Consider the following 12,767-nt stretch of genomic DNA (forward strand, 5'->3'; position numbering starts at 1 on the left):
ATTGCATTGCAATGTACGGCTCAAATCGTTTTGAACGGGAAATTGATCCTTTTTGTAGCGGTTGCGGCATGTCTTGCGGTAAATGTCAATGGTAACTGGTTTGTGCCGATGGGGTTTTCCATCGTCGTTCGCCTGGTCTGTCTACTTCAATTCATCCGTGAAAGGTAGGTGGAATGGAATGAACGTGACGGGATTGCAGGTTTTGAGCCACCCGCAGGATTCGATTCCGCGTGATGGCGGATTTCGCATGCGAAATGTTTCTTGAAACAATGTGACACAACTTCACTTCCACTGGTAGATGAAAAGTTCTAGTTTATTTCTTCGTGCGAAAAATTTGATTACATTATATTGACTCTACGATTATGAAAAAAAAAACATTTTTAATCCTCCTAGTAGTTCAATTGTGCTTTTCTTATTTACGATAACAATGAATCCATAGCTGTTTATGAACATGTCTCTTGCATTGTTATTGCATATGACACCCACATACAAGGATAAAAATCTTTGTTGAAGATTGGAAAATGTTTCAAAACAGAAAAAAACTTATTGTAATTTATAATTTTCTATTCGTACGGTAGTCTGTTATATGTGTTTGATTTAGGTCAGAGGCATGGCCGTAGAGAGAAAATACGGATCTGGAGGGTCCAACGAACGTGCCCCCACTTCTGAAGAGTACCAAAACGTTCAAGTTTGAAAGCCATTGGAGTTCACTGATATTACGTATAATACACTGAAATGTTATAGTTATGTACCAGTTTTTTGCTTTAGTTGCTTGTAGAGTATTCGAAATATCTCTTCGAAATTTATGGTGACATTGAAAAGAGCCATTTTTGTTAATTTGTAATGAATGTCCAGGTACGAGTTTTTTTGGAACTAATGTCAATGGTATCGTCTTTTGGCCAGATCGGTCAAAGTTCTGCAGTACTATAACATACACTCAGGCTATTTCTGCGCGGTTTTCTTTTGCGCGGTATTTTTACGCGGTTTTTATGCGAATTTTTGAATTTAGACAGTTTTCATTTACGCGGATTTTTAAACTTACGCAGCCTTAATGTATTGCCATTCTGTGAAAATAATACGAAAAAATTAGTAAAAGTGCAGAAACGGAACGATTACAAATTATGTAATTTTAAAAACTAAAAATATTTTCTAATCGGTGATCAATGGAAAAATGAAAAATTTAAACCACGGGCAAACTGAATATTGAAAGAATGCACAAACATTATACAATCAACCAAATAAACAATTCAAAGTCAATTGTCAAAAATATATATTCGAGAAAAGCCAAAAGACATAAGATAAAAAATTGATAAAAGACAACAGGAAACTAAACATTGCTAAGATTGAAGCAGTCGAAAATTATTGAAAAAATGATGAAAATAATGAAAAATTGGTAAAATATTGCATAAATCTGAAAACTCGATGAATCGAAAATAATAAAATATGTTTTACATTAAAACCAAGAAATATATAAAACAATAGAAAAAGTGAGTAAAACGTTAAAAATACAGAAACTAGCGAAATAGATTGAAAAGATAAAAATATAAATAAAAAAGAAAAATTAAAAAAAAACGAAACGGAGTTTTGAAAAATTAGATAAAAAGCCATTCTTTGAATAATGAGGTTGCCACAAACATTTCACAACTTTATGACACAATGTTTCTCAAGTTCGTCTAATTCGGTCTATTCATTTACGTAATTCATTTACATTTACATTTCATTTATATTAATTTTTGTTGGAAATTTCATCCCATATGCTCATTTTTTCATTTTATTAATCATGGACTGGTTTTGATTCGTATATTTGATTCATTTTCAATATTGAAATATTTTGTAAATATGTAAGCATTTCATTTTAATCATTTTAATCATTTATGTCATTTAGTAATCTTTTTCTTCATTTTGTTTATTTGAGTTCATTTTATTCATTTAAACTATTTTATCCGTTTCATTCTGTAAATTATTTGTGATGATTTTATACATTTCATGCATTTAACATATGGGTCATTCCGCGCGAAGTAATAAAAAAATGCAAACTTTAAAGCGACCTTCACGGATTTGAACCAAATTTGGAGGAAGTGTTTATCTAGGGCCAGTATATGAAAACCCAATTTTTTGTGTCAATTGAATCACCCCTCGGACCATGGGCGCACCCCCCCCCCCTCTTTTGACAAATTGCCAAAACCCTTGATTTAATTATATCTCTATATATTATAGCTATATTTACTCTAGAATCAAACCGTAAGAACACTTTTGAAGAAAATTAATTTTGGCGGCAGTGCTGCCAACTATGCGATTTTTCAGTTAAACATTAAATGTTACTTTTTCTCTCAATACATAGGGGAACTCTATGGCTATCAAGACAGTGAGGGTAATTCGGACCCTCTCGATTTCTCAGAAAATAGCAAGAGTTTCTGACTATCGTACATATTCGTGGAAGCGCTATTCTGAAACATTAATTTTCAAAGCTGAATTTGATTCTTTGTTTTTTGTAGAAAGGAAATACAACGTGTTTCGTTTTTTTTGCCATTCTCAAAACAAAAATCATAATGATGGAAAAACCATGATTAAAGCAACAAATAAAAGTAACAAATAAAATAAAAACCTGTTTTAATCCACCTAGCGGTGCAATTGTGCCTTTCTCATTTCTCTAAACTATGGCACGGAGGCTTTTTATGTTCAACATAATTGTGGAAATGTCCATTACATTCTTAGTACACTTTGCACTTATACACAATGGCATGCCAGCCACGAACTTTATGAGCTACGTGTCGACGGTGAAACACTTGAAACAAAAAATATCATACTCCATTAGCCTAATCAGCATTAGATCAATGTTATCTGCTTGCTAACTCATTTTGTCATGCGGGGATGGGTATGTGAGGAGGGCGAAAGTCCCATGAACGAACGACTCCCCAGCTTAAATTGGTATGCTTTGTGATATAGTAGTGGTTTAAAAATGATGGGGTTGAAAGGGAGGGGTATGAGGGCTGGATGGGGTGGTGGTCTGAGGGATGATTTAAGGAGATTTTTAAAGGAGGGGCGCGAACAGTGTAGGGGGAGTGTAACCCCTCTCCGTAAACCATCAACTACGCCCCTATTAAAGTCCAGAAACCCTATGCGAGTCGAAAGCCGGGATTAGGTTGACGTTTTTCAGAGTGATTGCATAACCTTTCTATATGAGAAAGGCAAAAATGTGCAAAATCCAAAATAGTGAATCTTCGTCAAATTTTTTTCTTGTTTGCATCAAATCTCGACGTTTTATGCACCTTGAATACATTTAGCATCAAAAATAAAAATTCTATTTTTAAATTATCCTATAGTTTTTATGAGAAATTTCTGTGTGGCCGCACTCTGAAACCCGTAATTCCGGAACCAGAATTCCGATCGATCCAAAATTCAATAGCAGCCGATGGGAAGGTTGCACCTTTCATTTGAGGCTAAGTTTGGGCAAATCGGTCCAGCCATCTCTGAGAAAAATGAGTGACATTATTTGACACATACGCACATACATACACACACACATACACACACACATACATACACACACACATACAGACTTTTTCCGATCTCGACGAACTGAGTCGAATGGGATATGACACTCAGCCCTCCGGGCCGGGATTAGGTTGACGTTTTTCAGAGTGATTGCATAACCTTTTTATATGAGAAAGGCAAAAAGGTAAGTGTTTTGGAAGGCTTGGGGCTCCTGTTTTATGGAATGATTTTTGTTTGGGTGAAAACACAGATATTTTCGAGACGCTCACCACTTTTGTGCGAAATGAGCGTACGGGGCTATTCGGACCCCCTATTCCGTCAACCACTGTTCAGTGGCTGCGCACACCATTGCATTCGCCACAACAAAGCAAACACATGGGCCGCCAATCGACAGCTGTGACTTACCAGATTAAGTTTTTGTAAAGCTGCTTCCTAAGGAGTGTCTCTTATAGATATTTTATAGGTAATAATAAGTCAATTGTAAAAAAAAAGAAAAATGACGGATTGAATAACCCCGTAAGCAGGTCCTACATTGTAAAAAGATGGAAAAACGTAGAGGTTTGCAAATCGTCGTCTAGCGCTACCATTGAGTGGTGCAAATGAACTTTTTATGGCAACAAAATGTAGCTGAGGTTTCAAACAAACAATTTACCGGTTAATTCTTTCACATCTATTCACCTAAAAGGGCGATTTGTTTAAGTAGATCCGAATAGCCCCGGCTTCCCATATATTTTAATTTCGAAAATCTTAATGCCTTCGTGTTCCTCAGGCAATTTACTCAAAAACACTAATAATCTCAACATAATTTGAGCACATCCTGACATACACCGTTTTGAAGCGAAAACACGCATCTTCTGATATAAAAATCCATTTTTATTGGCCGAAATTGAGAAAATCTTCAAACGGTCATAAAAATCGACCCTGATCTGCTAGAAGCAAACCATAAACGGAATTTTTCATTATTTCTTGTCTACTTCACGAAAAATTATGTGTGAACTCAGAATACTCAAGCTGGTTTTTTTTGTGTTGCGCGCTTGCGATTTCATATGGGAAATTGCGATTTTTTTTATTTAATACGAAGTATCTCCGGATAGGCTCAAATTATATTGAGGTTAAAAGTGTTTTTATGTAAAAATGTCTGTGGAATACGATGGCATTAGAATTTTGAAAATTAAAATATATGTATTGAGAGTAAACTTAACTTTTGATGTTTAACTGAAAAAATCGCATTGTTGGCAGCACTGCCGCTATAAATTATTATTTTTTAAGACTCCTTGAATAATTTTCTTCAAGAACTATCTTACATTTTGGCTCTAGAGTAAATAGAACTGGAGATATAATCAAAAGAAAATCAAGGGTTTTGGCAATTTGTCAAAACGGGTGGGTGCCCCCAGGAATCAGTAGCGTCTGGCTCAAATGGCACGGTCCCCATGTTGATCGGAGATTTGTGCCTTGCCAAGAATCGTCTTTTCATCATTTTCCTGATGGGAAGGATTGGGGAAGTGGTAAGGTGCCCCCATGGCCCTAGGGGTGATTCAATTTACACAAAAATTTGGGTTTTCATATATTGGCCCTAGATGAACAATTCCTCCAAATTTGGTTCAAATCCGTGAAGGTCGATTATACGTGCCTTGATCACATCGCGCGGAATGACCCATTTTTATTCGCTGTTTCCATTTTATGCATTTTATTCACTTTTATTTGTTTAGTTTTTTCTTTGTAGCAAGCTTACTATTTTTTCCGGTCATCCATTGTAATCATTTTATCCAGATTATTAATTTGGCGCAATTTAATTAGTTCTATTAATTTTCTAATTTTATAATACAATTGATATTTGCATTTTTTTAATTTAATTCGTTTAATTATGTGTATTTTTTTACTCATTTTAGACATTCTTTTCATTTCAGATATTCTATTCATTTTGTTTATTTTACTGATTGTATTCATTCTAGTGATTTAATAATTTTATCCATATTCAATTTCTTTATCGTACTTATTTTATACATTTCGTTTACATTTTAAATTTTATTTCTTCAATCGTTTCATACATTTAATCCATTCCAGTCATCTTGTACATTTTATCCAATTCATTCATTATACAGTGAAGACCCGATTTTATCAATTTCTTGACCCGATTTTGTCAGCTTCATATGAGAATTGATAGTTGGTAGTTTGATGGGCTCTAGCAGAAGAACCAAGTTGAATTCGAAAAAATCCTTTCTTCAGCACATATTTCTTATCTTAGATATCCGGAATATATCGCGATGGCTAATGCCGATTGAGCCCAGTTAGTATTGTAAATAAATAAAAAAAATTAATAAATATCCGGAATATACAAAAAAAATTTTTTTTTTTTTGATTTTTCGCTGTCAGACCCCCTTAAAAGAAAATTAAACTAAATAATCAGAAAGGGTTATGAGGCTATATCTAGGGACTAAAGAAGAATATTGTAAGAGCTTCGGTTACATAAAAAGAAAGAAAAATATATGTCCCGATTTTGTCAATGTCCCCGTTTTATCCGCCCAAAATTCACCAAGGGCTTATAAAAACGGATCTTTACTGTACTCATTTTATTCATCAAATTCATTTTTTCATTTCGTTTAATTTTTCATTTATTTATTTCAATCAATTCATTCATTCACTTCAGTTCATTAATTTTATTATTTTAAGTCATTTTATTTATTTTGATCATTTTATTAGTCTTAATAATTTGTTTGTTTAATTTTAATTAAGTGATTAATTTTATTGATTTTTTTTTTTAATTCAATCAATTCATTTAATTCGTTCCATTCATTAATTCATTCATTTTCATCATGGTGGTGGTGTTAGTTTGCCTGGAAGTGCTATTAGTTTCATTAAACCGAAAGTTGATCCTTTATTTATAATAATAGAATGATCCTTTCGAAAAATTATCCTTGATTTCACGCAAGCGCAACGTGACCTGTCAAGCAAGGAAAATACTGCCAAACTGTTACTGATCGACAAGTCACTACAAAGACAACCAGGGTTCATGATGTCGGGCACAAAAATGAATTGATTCTACAGAAACTTAAAAAGTACTTTGAAAAAGCTAACAAGTTAGGAGACCAAATTTGTGAATTGGCCAATTCTACGATGAATCTTTAGCATGTTCAATAGGTTCCCTGTACCATTCAAAAGCTTGTATGCACGCGAAAGATATTTTCTTATATGTTTTTGACAATGACTCGGAACTCTAGGACAGGGTTCATGAGTTAACCAGTTTCGCCAATCTACCAGATCATTGAGAAGGTCATTATGTGACCAATAGGGTCAATTTACCAATCATAACTACGATTCTAAGCTAATGCAACAAATATTTTTGAACAAACTTTAGAGTTCTAGGACTAGATTCATGAATTGAACAATTATACGGATGTTCCCGATCTTCCTGAAGATTTTCCTGTAAGTAGCATCCAAGATCAATATTTAAGTCAAAATATCAATATCATTTTTGATGGGGTTTTATATAAGCTTTCAAGGAAATTATATTCAGTTTCAATGATTGACCACATTGTCGCTTGTTCAGTATTATCCGAAATACTATTGTACCGCCGAAATCGGCATCTGAATTTTAATACTGAACATCCGTGATAGGTCGTAAGATGTACAAAATGTATTATGTATGACATTTTTAATTTTGTTTGTATTCATTTATGATTCATGTTCTGCCTACATCTATGTAGTCCACACATAACCGCATTCGGTACCATTTCCCACTGATGAACTTGGTCAAAATGGCCGCAAACTTAAAAAAAACGTTGCAAAAGTCGGTCCCACCAAGTAAACAATAGTTTTCACCTTTTTAGGTGTTAAGAAAGGTTAAAACAGTGGAAAATCTACGAAAGACTAGCAGAGCACCGCAGGCTTTAGGGATTACGTTGTTTAGTTGGTCGGATCGGGCGAGAGTGTTATCCATGCCAAAGGCCAAGTATCGTAACTTTCTTCATCAGCGAGACTTCTTACTCGCAGAACGTGATGGTGGATTGAGGGTAATTGTTCCACTTTTGCAAAAAAAAACTATTGAAAATTTGGATTTTAGTTTTTCGTGTTCCCCTGGTCAGTAACTGACACCAACTTGCTGCCTGTTAGATAGTTTGATCTCATTTTGATGTGCTTACAATTTTAGAAAAAAATGTTTGTTTCTATTTCTTTGGCAAACATCAAATTGATTACTTATTTTGATATCAATGAAATATTTCACCATCTCAATGAATTTTCAATTTGCTTTCACTGATAGCATAAATAGTTTTCTGTTTGATGTCATAGTGCAATCTCACTCCAGCTACCACTGATATGGGAGATAAATTCACTGGATACTTGTGTTTCTATCTATTTTCTACATACATAGATTGGAAATATACAATATCTTTTTTTCCAGTCTACTTTCTACTGCTGCCCAAATCAGACGTACAATCGAACCAAGTGAACAACAACTAGCAACCTCTCGATCTAGTGTGCATTGTCTCGAGAACAAAGGAAACTTTTAAATAATTCCTTCGATTATGAGTAAAGTTGACGAAAAATCTCTGCTCCGACCGAACACAGCAGTCGTTGACTTTAAATTCTGTTCCATAAGATTGAGTTTTCGTGAAGTGGAATACCTGCTGAAGGTGAAGATGCAGCTTAGGCTCAAGGATGTTATGTATCTACAGTATCATCATCTTCGCAACTCATATCATTCAACACGTTAGCCCAAGCTGAACGTTTCGTTTTGCAGAATAACTTGAAGCACGTGGCTGAAAGTGATGAAGTTGGAATTAAGACTCCTGTGTATATAGAAAAGAACTGTGTAGTTGTAAAGCTACGTGACCTATCACCACGTACCCCTCCTGATCTAGTTGCAGAATACATGGCACAATACGGAGAAGTAGAATCCGTTACACCTGATACGTGGAGAAATTTCTTCCCGGGTACACCTAACGGTGTTCTTGTGGTGAGGATGCGGATCGAAAGACCTATCCCCTCCCGCTTGATTTTAGAACTCAAAACCCACGAAAATGCTATTAATAATCAAACTACGTTATGCACCCACGAGAGGCAAACTCCTACGTGTAAGTATTGTAATCAGACTGCACACCACGGACAACCTTGCGCGGAAGATACAGAGGAGAGTGCATCTCTACCGATTACCAACGAATCCACGGAAAACCAACCCAAAAAAGAGTTTTTAGTACCAATACCCGAAGCACAAACGGTTGCAAAATTTGTGGCAGCTGTTCAGTACATATTGACAACTGCCAAAGCAGCATCCAGCACCCCAAAAACCACTGTAAGCAATATCGGTGAAGAAGATAATAACAATGAGGGATCATCCATAAATGACGTAGCATTATATGGAGGAGGGGGGAGTTTTGTATTTTGTGATGATGTGTGACGACAGAGGGGTCATGTCATTCTACGCAGCTTTTTAAAGGGTAATAACTAACATCGTTTTTCCTTTTTTTAAATTTGACAGGTCAAGGGGGGGGAGAATTACCGTCAAGCTACGTAATTACCAGGGGGGTATTTAGAGGTTTGTGACGAAATGCTACGATGGGGGAGGGGGGTGTTAAAAATCACTCTAAAAATGCTACGTCATTTATGGATCGTCCCTGACGACGGATTTACATTGGTCACCCGTAAGTGCAAGAAGCCGGAAAGAACATCTGGTCGCGAGCACCAAGGCACTTTTAACGATGATGACCTTGATGTGGAGGACAGGAGAGAATTGAATGGTCCCCATGACGCAGTAGGCGAGCCGCGAAAGAAGATCTCCGCGCGCAATAAAAAGTTGCGCGCACGAGATCCAACGGACAATCAACAATATTTGTTTTTATTTTCATTTTTTACGTATCGTAAACACATGAAAGATCCATGGCTCCGTTAAGCTACCGCTATGAGCCGCGTCAAATAAACGAAATTAAAAAAAAAACCTTTTTTCCATCCAATATATTGGGATTGTTTTACGAGTTTGACAACGTCAAAGTGACAACAAATTACGAAAATTACGTTCAATGGAAAAAATAAAAATAAGTGCGCAGGTAGCCAGTTGTTAAATTGATTAATCATAGTTGTCCTCGTTTATTATTCTTACACTATACAACTTTTAACCAACCACAAAACAGCACAGGCCGACAAGGTTACTCGTGTACCCTCCAATTAAAAGGTTAAAAAATATGGCGGTTTTTGCCGATTTGGATACTTTTGAGTGTTTTGAATTGAGAATCTCACCATCTTTCAGATTCTGTGAAAATGAAACTGACGAATTCGAATGGTTCCCGAGAATTCGGAATCCTCCCCCAGCCCCGGTTCCGGTATTGTGACACGAGTTATGAATTTCAGTGAAATACTGGCAAAGTGGGTATCAAAATTGTTGCAATTGTTTTAGATATCTGTTATTCATCGTTACGGGACCATGACACTGTTCGTTTCGGAGTCAAATCACTAAATGATTTCAGGACCCTAAGATGCAGTCTTCTGAGGCAATACCATTAATTTTGATATCCATATTGCAAGTATCCAATTGAAATTCACAAATGAAATCCCTGAAAATCCATTTTCACAGAATCTAAAAGTAGATAAGTTCCTGAATCCAAAAGATGTTTTGGAGTCAAAATCAGTTAGAAAATGCCGCATTCACGAGCATTTCAGTTTTTAGCTACCCGGGTACCCTTGTTGCCCTGTTACGGGGTAAAAAAAATCTAGAAACCCTTCCTCAGACCCCCGTTTTCCACTTCATCAATTTTATTCCCCAAAAATCTAAACTTGAGGATGTTCTAAGATGTCACTAAATACCAATCCCCAGCTTGGAGAAGAACACTGGAATTTCACGATTTAAATATGAAAAGGTATCCGGGTACACTGTCGGACAAAAAACTGATAAACTAACAAAAAAATTAATATTTTTTTATACTATATATTCTATTAAACTATTAGAATTTGATAATGTTTAATGTTCGAATCATTATATTTGTTAAAATGGTACTAAATAACCCATGTGGATAAGCGAAAACAGATATTGCAACTATAGGAACAATATCACAACTATTGGGTCATACACAGCGTTTCCTATTTTTAGCATTTTGCAAAAAGTGGAGGTTTAACTTACATATACGGATTTTTTTAGCTGTAGAATTGAAAGCTCTTTCATATAAATACAAATACAGCGCATGTATAAGAAAATTTGAGTTAGTTTACTTATAAAATTGCTTGGGCGTTGGCGTTCATCCACTATTGGGTCATCTCCCTATTGAAAAAATTAAAGATAAACGCTAACACCAACAACGATGCAAATTTCTTTCATTTTCTTATAAAAGACAAAAACATAATGAAAAGTCCACGTGGACATTTCCAATACCCCGACCCCCCTCCCCATGGACTGGCATGGACTTTCTCGTGACTCCTCTCCTCTCCTAAATTGTCCACGTGGTATATGGATGGCCCCTAAATGGATTTTGCAGATAAAATAAAGGTGTATACCAGTCCAATGTTTAATATAGTTGCGGCCTAATAACGAGATATGCGGCGATAATTGTCGACTCATAGCTTATAGGGTAAAGTACCTATTTTCACCATACTAAGCGGGGTGCCTCACTAATTCATCAATTTCTCGGCCTACAATCAATAGAATGCGTAAAAATTGACATCAACAGCTTTGCTTCGTTGTTAAGAACCAATATAATAACCCAGAGCGCAACGAAAACTCGAACCAAGTGCCCCTATTGTTGGGCTACCATTTGACTCAATGCGTTGAACAAAGATGGCAGACACTGCTCTAACCAACGTCTTCAAATGGGTAGGGTGAAATAAAAACATGGCGCAAATGGGCTCATCACCCTAGTTTTGTTAAGCGTCGTTGCGTCCTGTTTCGGTTTACTTTGTGAATGAGGCGAATTGGCAGATATTTCAAGAAGGGTATTTTATTGTAATGAAAAGTTCGATTCAGAGGCCAGTTCAACATAATATGTGCACAGCAAACAAAATATATAACTTGTGCTTGATTTTGCACACCTGCTTCAGCCAAATAGATATTGTCATTATCCCATGCTTGCCCTAGTAACAATTAAGGTTTTATGGCACTCTTCAAGTCCCTTAGGTATGCTTGATTCGAAACCAATATGTGCGAAATAGGGTCACAATAGGATCTACTGCCATTATAGGTCCATTACCCTACTCTGTTTTAGGAGACATTCACCCTTCCATCCATTCATAGGTATTAAAAGAGTCCAACCATATAGTCAACGAAACTGATACTGTAGAACTTTACGGCAATTAAAAGATAGTAACAAGGAGCTCCGTTGTTTTTGCGGCATTTTAGCAAAAACCAACGTTTTAATTGAAAAAGTAGCAAATCGAAAATAATCCTAATCAGCAAAACGAGCACCGTGCTTTGTGTAACGAAACGGTTTAAAAAAACAACTTCATTCACAAAACGCATTATCAGGCTATGCTTGTTCCTGCAGTTCAGACTATTGAACAAAGCGTCTAATATTTTCAAACATGTAAGTGTTAAACATCCGGAAGATTATAAATACCGCCGGAGAGTTTGTCAGAATGTTCGGAGTGAGATCATGATGCCGCGTCAGTCACATCACAGCCGCTTCGGTTTCGTAACATTCTAACATCGAACCAATACTGCTGTCAATAAAACCCTGTGCCTCATTAATGAGTTTATGAGCACGCAGAAAGAAACAAATTACCGATGATAAGCCGATTAAAAAACTGTACTCGAAATAATCGTCATGTTTTACTCGAAACCGATCTTGGCTCCGTCTCGCGCTTGAATGCTATATTTATTCTGTCGTATCCTGCCGTGTCCAGCAGTTCGCCTTGAGTCGGTGTGTTTGTTTCTTGGGAAAACAATACTTTCATTGGCTTCTCGGCTTGGCTTTCCAACTTCCAAGACGCAATGAAACAAATGAAATGGAAATGTTCGTACTCAGGTACCTAGGTACCTAACTATAGCTGAAGCGTCATTGTGGAGACACTTTCCGCTTGATCTGGTTCATCGGTCTAGCTCGTTAGTGTGTATCGTTTACCAAGCGAGACGAAATGCCAATCTGGGGGCAGGATATCGGCTTTCCACCGCCCGGTGCCCTTCTCGGTAATGTTACCTATGTGCACCGTGGTATGCTACAATGATGTGTACTTGTTTGTTTTCACGAAGCGCAGCAATTGCACTGTACTGCGACGATGAATTGTTTTTTTTTCCTTTTTTTACAGTGAGGTGACCCAACAACCTATGTCTGGTGGCTTATTGTCAGTTTCACACC

General features: G+C 36.3%; 1 protein-coding gene across 3 annotated transcripts in view; it reads right to left on the reverse strand.

The window, feature by feature from the left end:
• The window catches only part of LOC131689226 (ras-related protein Rab-32), a 65,986-nt gene that overhangs the window by 27,646 nt on the left and 25,573 nt on the right, over positions 1-12,767 (reverse strand). The window lies entirely within an intron of this gene.

The sequence above is a fragment of the Topomyia yanbarensis genome, chromosome 3 (genome assembly GCF_030247195.1).
Source record: "Topomyia yanbarensis strain Yona2022 chromosome 3, ASM3024719v1, whole genome shotgun sequence".
In the NCBI taxonomy this organism is placed as follows: domain Eukaryota; kingdom Metazoa; phylum Arthropoda; class Insecta; order Diptera; family Culicidae; genus Topomyia; species Topomyia yanbarensis.